This window comes from Rhinolophus ferrumequinum, chromosome 9 (assembly GCF_004115265.2).
Source record: "Rhinolophus ferrumequinum isolate MPI-CBG mRhiFer1 chromosome 9, mRhiFer1_v1.p, whole genome shotgun sequence".
Taxonomy (NCBI): Eukaryota; Metazoa; Chordata; class Mammalia; order Chiroptera; family Rhinolophidae; genus Rhinolophus; species Rhinolophus ferrumequinum.
The window spans coordinates 88,597,815-88,615,853 of record NC_046292.1 but is presented as its reverse complement, the minus strand read 5'-3'; the positions used below and the strand labels follow the sequence as shown (position 1 = coordinate 88,615,853).

General features: G+C 42.9%; 1 protein-coding gene across 1 annotated transcript in view; it reads right to left on the bottom strand.

Moving 5' to 3' along the window:
- Positions 1–18,039, bottom strand: part of LYRM4 (LYR motif containing 4) — a 141,151-nt gene that overhangs the window by 86,487 nt on the left and 36,625 nt on the right. The window lies entirely within an intron of this gene.

The window sequence follows — 18,039 nt, the reverse complement described above, 5'->3', positions numbered from 1 at the left end:
AAAAGTAGGAAAAAACCCAAATGTTCATGAACTAATGAATAAATAAATAAAATGTGGCATATTCATACAATGGCATGTTATGTCATTCAAAAGAATGAAGTATTGATACGTGATACAACATGGACAAACCTTGCAAACATTATGCTAAGTAGAAAAAGCCAGTCACAATAATAATTCGATTTATATGAAATCTCCAGAATAGGTAAATGTATAGAGATAGAAAGTAGACAGGTGGTCGTCAAGGGGTAGGGGAGAGTAGGTTGGGGGTAAGTGGGCTCATTGCTAATGGGAACAGTGTTTCTTTTTGGGGTGATGAATGCTCCAAAAATGATTGTGGTGCTGGTTGCACAACTCTGAAGTAAAAGCCACCGAGTTCACACTTTACCTGGGTGAATTTTATGGGATGTGAATTCTATCTCAATAAAACTGTTAAAGAAGAAAGGCACACATTGAGTGTTCTAGCAAGCTGAGGAACATGACCTAGTAAAATCTATACAGTATTGATCTTTACTAGGGAAGAACAGATTGAACTGAGAGACTGAAACTGTGTCAGAGTTTCATCAGTGGGCTGAAACTTGAGGGGTCCTGCAGCTGAGAAAAATCAGACTAGGAAATTTCCAGAGAACTGCCTGAGAAAAATGTGGTGGACTAGCCTGGCGAACACAGCCCAATTTAAGCCCTAACGCCCAGTTCCTTTGAGAGCTAGAATATTTGGCCAGTGCACGAGCATGCGTCATTTTGCCAGCTTCCAAAAGCTGTTGCCTTGTTATACTTCCATTGGTCTTGCAGCTGTCCCCAAGCTGACCTGGGAGATGGTGAGGACAACCAGAGCAGCTGAGGGCTGTGGACAGTTACACACCAGGCAGAGTAGATGCCATACTCTATCAACTATCTGGAAGGGCAGAACAAATTTTACAAGTATCTTTCTTGGGGTACAGCTTTATTAATCTTCTTTTCTTTCCATGTATTCCTCCTGAAAAAGGAGGAGGTGCATGACTTCCTGAATAATTTTACCTGTACTTACAATGTGACTTGGGAAAAATGCTTGCTGGGAAGATACGAGGTGTGATCAAAAGATACGGTGAATGTTTAAATTAAAAAAATTCATTATAGTGTGTGTGTAGCACTCCGTGTCTCTGGGGAGGCTGGAAACAAACAAAAATGTATTACAATAAAAGACACACTGCATTAATCCCCCTCAAAATACCCCCCTCACTTCGAACACACTTATCCCATTGTTCCTGCCACTTTCTGAAGCAGTTCTGGAAGCGTTCTTTCACGAGTGTCCTTACTTTCATCATGACAACGCTCCATGTCACACATCGCTTCTCGTATATAATAATTTGTCAAATAAAAACATTATGGTGTGTCCTCATCCATCTTATTCAGCGGATTTGGTACCATGTGACTTCTGGCTCTTCCCCAAAGTCAAACTGTTTCAGGACATCGAGGCAGCAACAACAGCGCAACTAAAGACACTTATGAAAGAGGACTTCCAGAACTGCTTTAGAAAGTGGCAAGAACGATGGGATAAGTGTGTTCGAAGTGAGGGGGAGTATTTTGACGGGGATTAATGGCAACGTGTCTTTTACTGTAATACTTTTTGTTTATTTAAACATTCCCCGTAGTTTTTGATCACACCTGTAGTTTTAGATCACGCCTCGTACAGGACATTCTTTTTGCCAGGGTTTATGTGACAACCAGAAGAGCAGGATGAATGAAATACAATTTATATGAGCAGCAAACCCGCAGGCACGCTAAAAAATACCCCCAAAAGAATGTTAAATAACTTCCCTGAGATGAGGCATGCACTCCTGAGAGGCTTCTGCCGTTCTTTTGACACGAAGACTTGTTATGCTGCTTGTTGTTAAGAATACTGTCTTGCAACATCAGCCCGAGCCAAAGAGCACCACCGGGAGCACACACTGTCTTTCCTGATGTGAGTGTGTGGGATTTTCAGTTGTGGTAAGAGTTTCATTGTTTAACCTATAATAGAACTTAAGAGTCTGAAAGTCTGTAAAAGTACACTCAAATAAAAATTATCCCCAGAACAAAGGTTTAGACAGATCCAGAGATCAGTAACCACAGAAATCAAAGACAAGTTGCCCACAGGACCCGCCTCATGGAGAACATGCCCTCTGAGCAGGGTGACGTGTGCGGTGCCCACTCAGGGGCACTCCCTAGTTCAGTACACAGGACTGGTTCCCAGCCGTGGTTGCACACTGCCATCAACTGGGCAGCTCTGAACATACTGGTGCCTGAGTCCCACCCACGAGACTCTAATTCCATTGTTTGGGAACGGCCTGGTCACGGGGATTTGTGAGAACATCCTGGGTGGTCGTAACGTGCAGCCAAGGCCAAGAACCACCAATACAGGTGCGAGCCCTGTCTGCGAAGATCCCACCAAGGCCAGGAAGCCTTTGGCCCCCCAGGAATATAGTTTAACACAAAAAGTTGGGTCGAACTAAATTCCAAGTGTACTAAAACATATTGGCACAAAACGTTTTAAATTTGAGATTAAAAATTCTTCCTCTTGGGGAATCATATCACAGTTGTTCTGAGATTCGTTATAGTTTTTCTTTCCAAATATTGCAAAATGCTCGCTCAGATAATGGAAAACTTTCCCGTGTGTGATTTAAAGTATCTGAGGTGAATAAATGAGTAAACATGGGGATATGACATGGAATGCACGTGTCTTCACTTAGTTTCTTTTTAATACAAGGACAGGGTACAAGAATCTGACAAACCTTGGTACTGTGTGTGTACATGCGTATGCATGGACAGGCATACACCCTCTTCCCCGTTCAACCAAACATGTGAAATCCCTGACAATGGCCTGCAAACACGGAAACACACCGAAGTCTCTAATGGCTATCACCCGGGGGCGGAGGGTCTGACACTCGTTTTCTCTGAGTGAGTCATTTCACCGGGCAGGTTTACTCCTCCCTTCAGCCTTCTGCTCAGCTTTGGGTCTCCTCCTGGCTCACCTCCTTGGCTGATATTTGCTGCCTCAGGAGGAAACACTGTCTTTCAGACCCAGACAGCAGTAAAGGGCTAAGAGCTCCGAGGGCTGGGGTCGCTGCCCCTCATTTTTCTCTGCGTGCACCAGAGGACCCAGGGCATATGATTCACGAGTCACGGGGCTGTGCCTGCCTTTCCCAGAGCCCACTCCGACTTTGGGCACTCTCTGGCTCTCAGCTGAAAGGGGTTTCCAAAGCTACAAAAGTTATCTGAATCAAATTTTTATACAATTCATTTTATTAAAATGCAACTGAAGGATCCTGCTATCAGGCAACATGGTACGGTGATGGAGACCTCAGCTCAGATCCTGGCTTCAACCAATACTGGCTATGGAGTTCCAAGCTCCTTAACCTCTCTGAGCTGGTTTAAATTCTCAGAGCCTGTTTCCTGACCTATAAAATGAGGAAACTTGCAGAGTAGCTGTAAATGAAGTGATCCAGGTCTGCAGCACGTAGCACACAGCAGGAGATAAGGAAATGTTAACCCCTTTAGTCTCCACAGTCAGTGAATAACTACAACCAGAATTAGTTTTCACAGGTGTTCAATCTCCAATTACATTTTCTTGGTAATCCGAATTTTTATAATGGATTTGTTTAAACAAAACGTGGGGCAAGAACATTACCACATCTGATCTTCTTCCTACATTTCCAGGCATGTTTGAATCACAGAAGTAGAGATGTCCCACAGGGTAAAGGTGGCTGAGTTACATCACACTGAGCATCACCGTGTTTACAACACCTGTGTTCCTGGAAGCTCTGGAAACTGACAGACAGGCAAGCGGAGCCTGACTCCTTATGCAGTACTTGGTTTCCTGGACTTGATTGATTCTCCACTGGTCATAGACAGGTTGATTTCCCAACTTCCAATCTCCTCACACACAAACAGGAAGACTATGAACCTTAGATCATCCCAAGAGGCTGCCACAGGAAGACACAGGCAACAGAAAGAAAAGATACTCTGACTTGGCAAACTATCTTTTTTTGTTCAAATCTTTGGTCAAGAATTATTTACTCTAACAGCCTTTCCAAAATGGCTTTGGCCAATTCTCCCAAGAAAATAGGAATAGACTGTCACAGTTTATATGAAAGACGTCTCACAATTAAGTTCGCAAATTTGTTGCAACAATGTTGCTAACCATTTTTGACATCAGAGGGATTATTATTCATTATGAATTTGTACCAACTGGACAAACAGTTCACCAAATTTACTATTTGGAAGTGCTGAAAAGGCTGCATGGAAAAGTTAGACAACCTGAATTTGTCACCAACAGTTCATGGCTCTTGCATCACGACAATGCACCAGCTCACATGGCACTGTCTGTGAGGGAGTTTTTAGCCAGTAAACAAGCAACTGTATGGGAACACCCTCCCTACTCACCCGATCTGGCCCCCAATGACTTCTTTCTTTATCTGAAGATAAAGGAAATATTGAAAGGAGGACATTTTGATGACATTCTGGACATCAAGGGTAATATGACGACAGCTCTTATGACCATTCCAGAAAAAGAGTTCCGAAATGGTTTTGAAAGGTGGACTAGGTGCTGGTGTCGGTGCACAGCTTCCCAAGGGGAGTGCTTCGAAGATGACCATAGTTACACTCAGCAATGAGGTATGTAGCACTTTTTCTAGGAAGAGTTCACGAACTTAATTGTCAGATCTCGTATGTCAGGGCTACAGTTTGCCCTTAAAGAGAGAACTATTACAATTATGTATAGTTCTAATTATTGTTCCACGTTGTGGGTAAAATTTTGTTAGCTCAAGTAAGACTTTTTGCTTTGCTGATGAAAGTAATTCTGTAGGTAGAGTGAATGACACTGAGCCACTACTAAGAAATTCAAGTAAATATAATTCAGCCATTTAAAATTAAAGTGTAAGTCATTTGGCAACATTTCCTAAGCATCACCCACATGTAAGGCACTGTGGGAAGGCTGGGGTACACAGTCCGTCCTCAAGGAGGCAAGGATAAAAAACCCAAATAAACTAAGAAGCTATGTGTGGAAATCTTACTACTTGTCTACCTCTATGCAGCCACGTGTTTGAACACATACATGTGAGGCCTGCCCTTTATCTGTCATTAGAAAACATGTTCTTCAATTACAGACCATTATTAGCCCCTTTCTGCCCCTACTCGCGTATGTCATTCCAATGGACACTCCATAATGCTCAGGAATAGATTCTCTGAGATGGGAAGACAGAAACCTAAGGCGAATCTCATCCGAGCCCTGCTAAGTCACACCATGTTCATCAGGCACTGCTCTATGGATGTGAGTGTGGATGAAAGACAACCCTGGAACCAGATCTCTCTACCTGTAAAGTCTGCTCAGCTTGCTGGGCCTACTAAGGGACTCCTGGTTCTGAACTTCCCACTTCCTGAATCTGAGGGCACTTTTACTTATTCAAATTAGGCATTCTGCAGTTTTCACTTCTGCAGTATTGTGATTTGTAAGAAATATGTATTTGGTCATTCAGATGACCAAAATCTATTTCTCACATATATTTTGTTTTCATCCACAATCTCTGACTCACAGCTCTGAAAAACCCTTGGAATTTCCTAAGGGTTGGCAGTGGTAAAGGCGTCTCCTTTGTTATGTTAATGAGGACTTCTGGAGGCACCTGAGGCCGGGGACTGGTTGCTAAGGGCGCCAAACACGTGATTAGAGGGTTGGAAAATGTTTAGTCCCCCTGCTTTCTTCCCACCTCCGGGAAGGGAGGGGCTGGAGAGGAATCAATCATCAGTGTACCATGATTCCATTAACCATGACCACGTGACGAAGCCTCCAAAAAACCCAAAAGGACGGATTCCAGAGCTGCGGGGTTGGTGAACATGTGGGGTGCAGGGAGAGTGGCGCACCTGGACGGGGCAGGGAAGCTTCCAGCCCCTTCCCACATGCCGTACCTGATGCATCTCTTCCATGTTATGAATCACGTCCTTTTTAAACAAGTGACTTAGTATGTAACATGTTTCTGAGTTCTGTGAGCTGTTCTAGCAAATTAATCAAATCCAAGAAGGGCACCGTGGGAACTTCTGATTTAAGGCCAGTCAGTAAGAAGCTGACTGACAGGGAACAACCTGGACTTGTGATTGGCATCCTGAGTTGGAAGGGGTTGTTGGGACCTCCAATTTGTAGCCAGTTCAGAAACCTGGGCTTGCAGCGGGGCTTCTGTCGTGTGTGTCTGTGTGTGTGTGTGGGGGGCAGCGTTGTAGGACTGAATCCTTATTCTACGGAATCTGATTCTATCTCTGGGTACAGTGTCAGAATTGAGTTGAATTCTTTGGATACCCTGCTGGCATCCGAGAATTGCTTGTTGGTGTGGGGACTGCCTACCCCTCGTGATGGAACCGGGTCTGGAACCCCTATTCATTTCCAAACACCACATTGTTCTACCTGCTATTTTTATTTTTCTATAGCCTTTCGTTCATTCCACTGTCTAGCAGTCTACAATATGACGAGAATGGTTAAAATAAGGAAGTAAGATTATGGGGACTGAAATTCCCTTTTGCCTTCCTAGGTCTACTTGGTGGGTACACTTTAATCGGCATGTGATAAATATTCACACAGCAACTGTCATTTGGAATTTAGTTTACACCGTTCCACCTAAACCACTGAAAAGCACCTGAGACAGTCTGACCTATAATACAACAAGTACCATATGACAGGAGTGTACAGATTAGCAAAACCTCTAGAAAGAAGCCAGCATGGATGAGAACGGAGAACAGAACTGCCTGAAAAAGGCACCTGCAGCCATTCCCTTCCTGTCCATTTGGAGGTCTGCAAGCAAACGGTGACACATCTCCATTACTTGAACACATACGTTTTTTAAAGATGTATGGGGAAAAGGATGAAGCAGCAGCGAGCTGTCTTTGACTTCTTGAGCATTTAACAGGCTAGGCACTGTGCTGCCTGCTTTACAAACACATTTCTTTCTGTCTTCTCACCTCCCTACAGAGTGGGAACACTTACGCCTATTTTCCAGAACAGGAGAATGAATTCCACAGCAAGTCATTTTCTTCAGTTCATAAAGCTAGGGAGTGAAAACTGGCTTTGAAACCATGCTGGTCTGACTCCCTTCACGCCTCCCAGTGGGGCAAGAAAATGTGAAGAGTTCAACAGCCTTGCAGTATACTTTCAGAATTAGCTCCATCAGAGCACCTTTTGTTTTCAGCTTATTCTGGCAGAGCGGATACACTAACTTCCAGGAGTTCACGGCTTCCTTTCTGGTAAGGGAGATGGCCACTTCCTTGACCAAAGCAGGTTTTTAGTTTGTAGGCTGACTACTGACTGGTGACGGCTTTGCGATTTCAGAGTGCGTTAGCGCGTTATCCCGCTCTGTGTGCAAGGACACTAACAAGTACATGGGGTAGGGAGCCACACATCAGAAGACTTCCGGTTAGAGGCCAGATTTGCTGCTCGTGACGAGTCAGAGGCAGAGCCTGGGCCGGGACCAGTCCTTCTGCGTTTCGGTTCAAACCCTTCTGCATCTTCCTACCTAGGTGCCTTGCCTTTATCAAGCGTGCTTCCTGTAACTAGGAGGCACTGGAAATAACACGCTGAACAAGAAAACAACCAGGTCTCTCTGGAAGGGCAGAGGCTAAGGGCAGAGATGACTTAGTAACATGCCACTGCAAAGCCGTGTCATAAATGCTGCAGCCACGTCACTGCTTTGGTGGCCCAGAGGACAAGACTCAGCATGCAGGAAAGGGGGAGGAAGGACACTGAAGGCCTTCCCTGGGGAGCTGGTGCTCGCGGAAAGGGGTTCACTGGGTGCCTTGTGCTGGGACGGTCCAACGGACACGAGGGCCCAGGCCTCACGGATCCTGCAGTCCAGCTGCAGGCAGACTCAAGTGCTTGCAGGCAGGAGGCAACTGTAGTGCTGCCAAGGTAGGATGTCCAGTATGACTACCCGTGGGACCCGCGCGGCAGGGCACAGAACAGACGCGAGCCAGCTGCATTCCTAACAGTTCCCTAAACCACTGAGGATAGAACAAAAGAGCAGTCAACGTCTTGTAGGAGAAAATGAGCTCAGTTTAAATAAATATTTCCAGTAGAAACTACTTTAATATAATATTATGGAAAACATGGACAGCTACAAACAGCGACAAACTTTAATAGCTGAGAGTTACTGAAAAAAGCAAAACACTAAGTTTGGCACTGTTAAGACAGAACCTCATTCAAAGCAAGAGGATAATTTATTTATTCTCTTTCTACAGTCTCCCTTTTCCCACCCCCATTTCTCAGGTTTGTTGAGTCCTAGAGAAGAAAGCTCATTAGTAGATGAGGTATGTACAATCTGTCACCTGTATGAAAAGGGCAGCTCCTGTTCCCAGGTCACAGGCCCCTTAAGTCACCATGATCCATGAAACATTCCTGCCATTACTGGTGTTAAAAGCTTTTATGAAGTATCAGCAGAGGCTTTTCTCGAGTTGGTTCCCCTGCTCAGGCTCACATAACTCAGCCTTATGTAACCCAGTTACTGCCCCACGCTCAACAACATGTGTTGTCTGTGAGATCTGGGCAATCAGGTTTTCTTTTTAAATTCAATTTAGTAAATAGTGAAGGTCAGTGACATAACTCACCCTTGGTCAAAATCCAACATTCACAGGTATGTTTCTGGGACCTAACAATCGTTATCAATTATTCTGAGAATCAAAAAATGTCAGGCATACGAGGGACCTGAGATAGCCATGGCAGGACCCTGTCCTTACCTAGCGGAGGGGAGCAGAAGCCCTCTCTACTAGCTCCTTGGCCAGCCAGCATTCAGGGACCGAGGATTTGCTGCGCTCCGATGGCACATCTCGACCTGTAGGCAATTCCGGAATGCACTCACTTATTAGTGAAATTCAGGAATGACCTGTCAAAGGAACCCCTAGTCCAGTCTCAACAGGCTGTTAAATTTAGGTTTGTTAAATACAGCAGATTCATAAAGAAACTCTTGCCCTATTAGAGATCTTCGAAACCAGTACAGCCAATTTCTTACTTTCTATACATGAGGCCTAAAGGTGATGCAACCGCTAAGTTGTGACAGACATTGAAGGGGAACCCACATGACCTTGGAGTTAGTGCTATTTTCACTACATTAAGGAGGTGAGATGGATGGGGAGAAAAGTACTTCTTAGGCTCTACAAAATGGAAATGTTTGAAGAAGAAGAAAATACTTAAAATACTGATTTAATTGTGTACTAGTTTAATAAAACTAAGGTTATTATAGTGCCACATCTTAGAGAATTTTTAAAGCGTTTTGATTATTTATAACTGACCAATCCATAAAATGACAGCCTTATTTACCAGACTGAGGAAGAGATAAAATTTCTGACACACCATTCGTCCCTTATATTTCAAAAATATAGCAAGTACAAAACTAACATTAACTTAAGAACGGTATTCCTTTGTCTTTAGTAGAAAAATTGAATGATAATAATGTTTTAAGAGAGATTAAATATCATGATTAAGGATAGAGAACTACTGAATAAGTGTTAGGATTTAAATTTAGGTGTATCTTGCTCAAAATGTCTTCTCTTACCAACCACTCTAATTATGTCTCTGAATAAAGCAACTGTTTTTTATACTGACAGATGCATGAGGAAAAATCTTTCCAACTGCACCAATAAAACTTGCCTTCATATATATACACAGAGGAAACCCATCAAATTTGAAAAAATCCACTTGCAGTGTTCTCATGAACACACTGGACGGGGGGAGGCGGGAGGGGGGGCCCAGTATCTCCCCGCATCTCACAGGATACGGTGCAGAAAACACAAATTAACATAAACAAGGGTGAGCCCCTTCTATTACCCCTTTAGGAGATGTGACACAGCTTTGTCATCTTGGGAGAAGACACTCTGCATAAGCATGAGTGGAATTAACTCTGATTACTTGAAAGGACAAGCCAAGCGGTAAGGCACCAAAAGGTTTCCACTGAAGGGCACTTGCGTGATACTCGTCAGGAAGCGCACAGCTGGGGCAGCAACCTTTGGATCCACAGGGAAATTCTGAGCAAACACTTCTCAAATAAGGTGGCTGAACGCTAACAGTTTCAGATGGTGGTTTTGTATTTTTTCTTTTGAAGGCAGAGAGAGTGGGAGTGTTTTGTGAGAAATTATAAAGCAGACCAGCCCCTAGGGATAAACTATTCAGGAGCCTCTAGAAGGGAAGCTGTTTGCTTCTAATAAAGAGTTCTAAATGAACAACTAGAAAACAAAATACACATTCTGCCTTCTCTCATTTCTGAGGTCTTGTTTACCTTCTATCAAGATAAGGCCACACACAGTGTGATCCCTCTTCTAAGAACTCGCTAAAAAGTAAGAATAGATGTGGGCCCACCATTCTTCTAATTGTGCATCTTTGGGAACAGTATTCAAACACACCAAGTCTAAATATCCTCCTTTAACACAAGGATAATAGCATCTTTCTTAAAAGGCTGCTGTTAGGAAAAACTGAGAGAACACATTCAAAGTGCTGAGTACACAGTGTCAGCACACAGAGAAGGCACAAGGAACCCGCTGACTACAGCACCCCCCCCGACCCCCCGCCACCACCAGCACCACCTTCATCAATAAAACCATCTCTTTACAGACATGGGCAATAAGGCAGAGAAACAACCTGCCCAAGACCATACAGTACCCTGTTATCAGAACTGAGATTCGAAGTTCTGCCTCTTGCCTAGGAGATCAATGTCCTTTCTGCTCCTGTTGATATCTACTTCCACATTAGATGCTTTGGCAACAAAAAGTTCAAGGAATTAAATACTGAACAACTATAGAGGACTAGATGGGAGAAGAATAATACAAATTCCCAAATGAAACTCACGCAAAAGTTTTCTATAAATACATTACTAGTGCTTTCTTCATGAGCTCTTTTGAACATGGAAATATGCAAAAGATCTATTATTAGAGTTGAAAAATGCAGAGGTGAGAAAGGCTTCATCTAGAAAGGAAACGGAATCTTGTTTTGTGCATGTCAACCTTGGAGGAACCAAGCAAATTTAATGGGCAATCTTCAACTGAGAGGTGTTTCTTCCACAGGAATGCTGACTGTGGGATACCACTGCCCCAACTTTGAGGGTTTACTGAGATTTCTAGAAAAAGCAGAGAGCGAGGAAATTCTTATATAAAGAAGTCTTTTTATAGCTGCAGAGGAACTATAAACTGAACAGACTGAAAAAAATGAATGTCATACATAGGCCAAGCTATAAAACTAAACAACCCTTCTCACTGCCCTGCTTTCTTAAACTTTGACAGGAGCTGGAGGAATTTTTCATTTATATTGAAAGAATTCATATATTGAAGGATATAGGGTTCACTTAGGGGGCAATCTGATCACCATATATAAATTTATGTTGATATCTTGAGGATTTTTATTAAAGTCTAAGGCAGATACTTAAATTTCCTTTGCCTCTGACTGCCTTATTGTTTTTTAAACATGTAGATTGATCTTTTGATGTAATCTTAGCTGATCTATGTAGATATAGAGGAAAGTACTACTGGGATACACTTTTAAACTCTATATATTTCTGTTCTATTAAATGAGTGAATAATAGATGGGATCCAGAATGGAGAGGAGGATTTTGTCTCCAAAGAGTCAAATTGAGAAAAAACCAGGTTCTGATGGACCTCATAATTCCATTCCAACTTTGCCTCCAGAAAGCTTACAGGGCCAATTCATAATTACATGGACCAGAGTGGGTGCTCGGTAACTATTTAGGGAAACAAACCGTGCACGAGAACTGGAAGGTATACAGCGCACTTGATTTATGCAGCAGATTGCTTAATGCAGCCGAGAAGCCAGTCGGGACCAGGGGGAAGTCAAATCTGAAGAAATGAGCTTCAGCATGAAGGTGGGGCTTGAGGACAGCATTTTCATCTTCCTGTTGCCCATCACTTAGGACGTTACTGCTTCACAACTGTTATTTCAGTTTCTTTGAAAGCAAATGTTCTGGTTCGAGATAATGTGCCAGTACTAGTGAGGTATTCCCTACCAGAAGGAAGAAGGTGAACACAGAGGTGCTAGCAACCTTAGTAAAATCAATTTTCCCACTTTCCTTGTGGCAGAAAGGTTAAATCAAGAGATGGTTTTAGAATTCGTGATGGTATAAATACATAGCTGCCTTAAAACTTTGCTTATCTGTAACCTAAACTGTAGAATTCAGATCTTGGTGGAAAATGGTCAAAGAAAGCTGAACATAGAGTAATTGCTCTAGAATATATCAGCAAGTTTCTGCAAATGAAGAAGCAAGGGACAGATGTGTATGGGAAATGCTGACCCCAGAAATTCAGCAGTGGAAGTAGCCTTAGAAATCACAGTATAATCCTTTCATGTTACCTGTAAGAGACTGAAGGCTCACAGATGCACTTGCTCAAGCCTCAAATGACTTAAGCCTCCTACTCTCAAACACTAGTGTCCGAAGCATTTCATTTTATTTTTCCCAATTAAGGAAAGAAAACAAAATGACTAGCTATACAATTTTTTTGGGAGGGGAGGGAGAGATTGTGTGTGTGTGTGTGTGTGTGTGTGTGTGCAAAAAATACAGAAACCATCTAAACCATTTTAAGTGTACGGTTTAGTACTAAGTACATTCACATTGCTTTGAAACAAATCTCTAGAACTTTTTCAACCTGCAAAACCAAAACTCTGCCCCCATGAAACAACAACTCTCTCCCCTGCTTCCTCCAGCCCGACCACCACCATACTACTTTCTGTCTCTATGAATTTGTCTCCTCTGGGAACCTAATGTTAGTGGAATCACACAGGATTTGTCCTTTTGTGACTGGCTTATTTCACTGATCATAATGTCTTCAAAGTTCATTCATGTTGTAGCATGTGTCACAATTTCCTTCCTTTTTAAGGCTGAATAATATTCCGTTGTAGGTATACAACACATTTTCTTTAGCAATTCATCCATCAGTGGAAATCTGGATTGCTTCTACCGCTTGACTATCGTGAATAGTGTATAATTCTCCTCATGTATTTTAAATGCCCCTAATGTAGGATGATTGACTTTCCTTTACTCCATTCAAAACTGCCAAGTAAATTTTAGAGATTCCCCCAAACTATCAAAACAGTACTTAAGCTAAGTGTATAAACGAGGAGAGAGAACAGAGCACATGATTACTTTCCCCAAAAGGACCTAAGACAATTCTACCTTTTTACAGGCTATTCCAAAAGATGAGAACTCAGTTCTAACGAGTCCTTCGGGCATTGGAGAACATATTGCAGTGACTGACATGAGTGAAGACACTCATTGTTCACCAGCTTCTCATTTCACAACAGGCACATTCAAAAGTTATTGGTGGACATTTCTCTTGAATGGTCATTTAAAGACTAAATCATAAAATAGCAAATACAAGTAAAATATAGTTTCAGGGCCTCTCATCTGCCACCACCCAAAATGCCAATAAATCAGACACATTACTTTGCTTTTACTGATCTACAAAAAAGAAATTAAGTATAAGCTAAGAAACACTGAAAATGTTTCACCTCACACATACACACACTCAGGTTAACAAACAAACGTGCTGCCTGTAATATCAACCCTTTCCTACTACCAGTAATGGCTGTACCGTCTGCTCTAATCGCTTACAACTGTAGTTTCATAATTCTGGGTCTGATACATCCACAGTTTGAATTGCTTCACTTAAAAAAAACAAACTCACTAGCTTAAGAACAGCCGACATGCTATGAAACTGTCATCACTGAAAAGCTGCTGGCAAAACTGGTATGACTCAAAAACCTTATCATTGTTTAGTATTAGAAAATATCCAGTTTATCTTCTCACTGTACCACTACATATGACAGTAACAATATATTTCTTCACCCAAATACTTAAGTTACAGATGAATCTAGTTTTTTTGGATTCAGTCCTCACGTCCATACCTGTATAACCCATCACTGGTAGGGTAACCAAACATTATTTGGGCCTAAATTCAGGGCTAACTCCCCCAGCCTAATCAGTGGTTGGGAACCTTTCAATACGGAATAGTTGTTCTGTTCTTCGAGGTCATGGTTTTTACCTGGCTAAGTACCTATGAAAATGGTCTATAAAATAACTTTTACACACACACACACACACTTCTGTTTCCCAGGTTTGCTGTTCTCTGAGAATCTAGAAGAACTGAAGTTGCTGCCTTCAGAGGACGCACGCTAATGAACGCCGACAGCATCCCACTGCTGTAAGTAAACCTGAACTTTGCACAGATATATTGATTATCACCAGGTTTCATAAAGTTGCTACACATTCAGGCTCCATGGCTGTTCCCAATTCAAAGAGGCCTGGCAGACTGCACAGCTGTAATAATAAGGGGGCGATTAACTGCCAGGTATTCTAAGTAATGCCTTATAAATAGGAACCAGAAGAAGTACCTTCAGAACAGCAAAGTGGGACAAAGAACAAAGACAAAAGCAAAGTCTGGTTGACTTGCTTCTCTTTCTGACAACAAATCCCCACGGGGCCTGTTTGCCGTTTGAGGTAGAAAGTCCACAGGGACTTCTCTGCTGCCTAGACTGTGAGCGGTCGGCCCAGCCCCCACGCAGCCTGGCTTCTGTGCATCCTTTCCTTCTGTGCATCCTTTCCTTCTGTGCATCCTTTCCTTCTGTGTATCCTTTCGGGCACCACCAGGCACATACACAAAAGGCCTCGCCAACTTTTCTGATCCCATGGGAAGCAGGTAGGGGAGCCAGGTTTAGTGGCGGCTAGTCCAGAATGTTTTCAGGAGAGAAGAAGAACTCACACAAGCTCCCAGGGTCAATCCATCTTTACAGAACCACTTTATGTGGAAATAATGGAAGTTTATAGAAAGGTGGAAAAATGTCTTTGCTAGTTACAGGCTACAAGGTGATGTACATCACTGGAAATAGATTAAGAGATTAACAGACTGGATTATAATTTTCAGGGAGAGAATTGGTACAAGAACATCAAAAACAGAACACGTGTATGTCAGGCTTCTACCCAGTGGGCCGTAATTATGAAGAATGAACAAAAGGAGTCTGACTTGCTCATAATGGAGAAAAACAATCTGTCACTTTACTTCTTGAAATTAGAGTAATCCTTAGGAGCAGTCTAAAAGGCTAGTAAGAAACACTGATACTATCTAGAATCCCTCAGGGTTGCCACAAACAGGGAATAAGAACATAAAGGAAGAATGACCTCTGAGGAGAGGCTGAGCTAGGCTGATGTGGACCTTCAACATCTCGGGAACAAAATGGGGGGATGACTTAAGAACACCTTTATCCTTCAGTTTTTACTGACTCAGTAGCTCACATCCTCGAGCTTCTGAGTTTGCTCTATGGAATTAGAAGCCCTGAGCTCACATCTGGTCATGTGGCTGTGGATAAGGCATCCAGCTTTTTGCACCTTTTTTTCTCTACCCCACAAAAAGAAAAGAAAACCTTTGCTCAGAGACTCCTCTAAGAACTGCAAAATCGTACCACGCTTCTAGCTGTATCGTCAGCATCACAGCTGACGGAATTATTTGTAGAGAGCAAGACCCACTTTAAAGACTGACCAGGAAGTAGGGAAGTAGGGGGCAGTGCTGGGGGGAGTCAGGTGGAGGATCCGAGTTTGGGTATTGCCTTATGAATGTGTGTGTCTGGCAGCTGCAGATGAGGAGCCTGTGGCTTCCTCATCTATGGAAAAGTGATGCTCAGATCAACTGCATCCTGGTGATGGTCTCTGGGTCCAAGTACTCAAGTGAAGGAGGGACTTGATAGGAAGGATATTATAGCTCATGAGGGTAAAGTTTCAAGATCCTCATTAGATTTCCATTTTCCTCTCATGGTTCACTCTGCTTGAAGAGAGGTTGTGGGTAGCCAGCAAGATACCATGATTTTAAGTGGCACAGACCCCTTGACTGTGGTGTATAATCTCAGGGGCCAAACTCTTCAGATATCCATTTAGTCCACAAATAATTATTAAGAGCCAACTCTATGTGGGGCTGTTCTCGATACTCTGGATAACAATAATAGCAAGTGATTACTGGGTGCCAGCATCCTTCTAGGGGTTTTATGTTAACTCATTTGGTCCTCACCATAACCTGTGAAGTTGGGCCTGTTCTCATCTGCATTTTCTACTAGGCACTGAGCGGTGAAGTGTCTGGTTCAGGTCCTGCAGTTAGGAGGCTGAGTCAGGATTTGAACGCAGGCAGGCTGGCCTCAGGGCCCACGCCCTTGGGTACCAGGCAGCAGGGACCATCACAGGTGAGATCCCTGTCCTCACAGAAGAGGAGAAAACAGGCAGGGACACAAGCAACATTATTTTCAGTACTGATGAGTGCTGTGACAAAAACTAAAGCAGGGTAAGGGGACAGAGTGACAGAGGGAAGGGGAAGCCCTCTGTGATAGGTGGAAGCTGAGTGAAAGCCTGAGTGGAAATGGGAACTGAGCTATGGGAAGGTCTGGGAGAGCCTATTCCAGGCAGAGGGTGCAAAGGCTGTGAGATGGGAACAAGCTGGGGACATACTGGGGACGTGAAGAAGATAAATGACACAGTGTGAGGGAGACAGAGCCAGGGAGGACTTCACAAGGACTTCTGATTTCATCGTCAGGGTGCTACGAAGCCCTGAAAGGTTTTGAGCAGGGGTGCAACTTGCTCTGATTTTCCTTGTAAAAAAGGTCACTCTGGCAGTGTGTGAATAGACCACTTTGGGGGGCAATCAGGGAGGCAAGCTGGAAGGCTAGTACAATGGCCAGTGTGAAGAAAGTACAGATGCTACTTCAGGTAGGATGTGGAGGCCAAGGTCAACAGCAATTTAGAGTGAGACGAAGTAAGAAGCATTCATCAGAAACAGAGCTGGTGAATGTTATACTTGGATTCAGGAACAGTTGTGATGTGAAAGGGAAATGAACAGAAACTTCCCAGTTGGCCAACCAGTTTTCTGATGGATGAGAATGCTTTCATTTGGCAGGGCCTCTGAGCAGGGTCTTCAGGGAAGACGGCCTCACCTGCTGTGCGACCAGTTCATACGGATGCCCTGCGCACGGGCCAGGCTGTCCTGGGGAGGGCCCCTGGGCCCCGCCACTGTTTTGTGTCTGCTTCAGTAGATTCTACTGGGGATGTCTGATGACAGCCAGTCTCGTCTTTTTGTCTTTGAGAAGGTAGTTTTAGCATTTCAAATGAAGGCACAGTTATGTAACAGAAGAAATGGTTAAACAGATGACTTACAGGTACTCTTTTCCTAAGCATTTTTGACTCTGAACAACTTTACACAAAAAGATAAAACCAGCCAGTTCTGGAGATGCTCGCCAACTCATACGTGGGAAAGTGCCAAAGAATTAAATCTTTTTGACTTTATGTAAAATAAGTACTTAGGCTGCTTCTTTTTCCAAGTTCCAGTACTGAAGGATCCCATAAAATTCACCCACTGATGCCTGGAAAATGCCATCGTTCCAGAGTTTTCAAAATGGCAACTCATTTATCTGGCACCATCCAAGTATATGCAAATGTGCAGATCAGTTTTTTCTGACTATTCTATTTCGTCTTCATGCCCTTAGTTAAAGATTACTTCCTAGGCTTATCTGAATGCAGCAAAGTTATTCTATGGCTAGATAACTGCAGAACTCACAGAGGGTTATTAGAATCTGAAGTGTTATTCTAGAAGGGATTGTTTCATTATGTAGGCTATAGAACAAGACTTAATTTTGACATAAAAGGAAAACTACAGTTTTTAATATTGCTTCATTTTTGAATTCTGTTTAGAGTCAAGCATGAAGAAGAATATATGCCAGATATGATATGATAGAATGTCAGTCAAGCTGGCATCTCCTGATGATGTCAAGAAGTCCTCTGCAAAACACTAGCAGAAATTAGGAAAGTGGTAAAGGGCTTCCATTACACACTTTATAGACAAATTTACTGCAAGTAAGACAGAAAAACGAATAGAAGCAGAAATGGAGCTGATGGTGTGATTGTTGCTAAATCAAAGAAAATTAGTGAAAAGTATGATAGAGACTGAGAAAACCAACTGAAACAGGCTATTTCAGCCTTTGGCTCTCTAATTAATTTTGCAGAAAGCTGGACATATCACACTACC